Source organism: Frieseomelitta varia, unplaced genomic scaffold (assembly GCF_011392965.1).
Source record: "Frieseomelitta varia isolate USP_RPSP 00005682 unplaced genomic scaffold, Fvar_1.2 scaffold_730, whole genome shotgun sequence".
Lineage (NCBI taxonomy): Eukaryota > Metazoa > Arthropoda > Insecta > Hymenoptera > Apidae > Frieseomelitta > Frieseomelitta varia.
In genome coordinates, this window is record NW_025110513.1 from 29,614 (window position 1) to 31,349 (window position 1,736).

General features: G+C 46.8%; 1 protein-coding gene across 10 annotated transcripts in view; it reads left to right on the plus strand.

Annotated features, from left to right (window-relative positions):
• Positions 1 to 1,736, plus strand: part of LOC122535505 (proton channel OtopLc) — a 41,393-nt gene that overhangs the window by 28,093 nt on the left and 11,564 nt on the right. The window lies entirely within an intron of this gene.

Below are 1,736 nucleotides of genomic sequence, written 5' to 3' on the forward strand. Positions count from 1 at the left end.
TTTTTTTAGCAATTTTCAGCAAAGACACGAACACCCAGGTCTTCGTAAAACGCGCGTTATTCGGTTTTTAACGAGAGATTAGCCGAACGTTGGCGCTTTTCTTTTTCTTCTTTCTTTCTTTCTTTCTTTCCTTCCGCGGCGCAATTACCAGGAGAAACGGGACTAGGTCAAGAATCCACTTGACCGCAACTGCCGTAATCTGCACGCTAACGAATGGTAATTATTTAGGAGCACCAGTTGAACCTCTCCGGAAATTCTGACTTTTCGACTTTTTGATTCTTTGTTGCGCGACGTCGACGTTTGTTTTAATTACTCTTGGCGAAAGCGGGAGGGAAAAAAGCAGCTTTGCTTTTTTAAATAGAACAATAAACTTCAAACTATGCATACATGCATACACGCACATGTATGTATATATATATGTATATTTATGTATAGTTTGAAGTTCTTGTATACGGGATAATTAGGTCGACCTTATTAAAAATTCCACGAGCAAGCACGCGCGAACGTTTTCTCGATACTTGGCGTTTACGGTTCATCGGAAAAGCGTCGAGAGGGAGAGCGTGGTTATTCCGAACGGAATAACGCTAGCTAGCTATCCATTCCGGGGAATTTCGATAACGCATCGAAAGGAATACTGGGGCGAGCGTCGCGCGACGTCAGGATGCACGTCTACGGTGGAAAGCAACTTCCGGGGAACGCGAGCATGCAACGTATGCGCTAGATCCCGGAAGAGCGATTCTCCCCGTTAGGCGGCTTCCGTTCCGACACGTCGTCCACGCAGACACGCGCGTGTAACGATTTCCAGTCGAATCGATCGATTCGACCGGCTTTTCTTTCCGCCAAATGGATTGCGTTTATCTCGCAGATGTCTGTATGTGTGTGTGTATATGTGTGTGTGTGTGTGTGTGTGTGTGTGTGTGTGTGTGACGCTTTTCTCGAAGCGAGCACGCCCACGATTAACGAGCAAAGGACGGAGGAGAGACGAGGACCGATCGAACCGAGGAACTGTAACGGTTGCTGTGAAAAGAACACACAGAGCCTCCTGACACGAATCGTGCAATACGAATACAAGTGTTCGCGTAGATCTCGGTTAACGTCATTTTCAAAGAAAAGGAAAAGAAAAGAAAAAGCAGTCACTGACGAACAAGAGAAGAAAAGAAACACAGAGCAAGATCTTTGAATGGTTAGTGAAACAAGACCGACGATTCCAGCAGAGATGTTTCGCGTTGCGTCGTTTTCGAACGACGGTTCTCGCGCCTGTTCATTACCGGCGTAGACTCCGTGCGTTCGGCTCGAAATGGCGGCAAGAGGTGGAGGAAAGCTTTCGTCTGCGTGTCTATTTACGACGCACTTCGTTAGCTGTCGCGCTGCTGCCTATGAAGCGTCTTGCGTCTAGTGTGTATTATAACGCGGCCCCGAGTTATGCACTCGCGCACGTACACACCACCTACTACTACCCCAGGCTGAAAGAAATAACTAACCGACCGAGGTTGCGGCCACGAACGAATGGAAATCATTCTCGAGAAAGAATCGAGGAAGTGGAGCGCGAAGGTATTTCGAGGAGGGACGGCGGCGTGCGTGTGCGGTTTATCTTCGATAATATATATTATATATATACATATATGTGTATCGAGCAAGCCCAAGGGAGAGGAGGTTAGACAGGCCGTCGAGCATTAACCCTGGAACGCGACGACACCTTTTTTTCCTTCCTTTTTTTTTTTTTTTTTTTTTTTTTT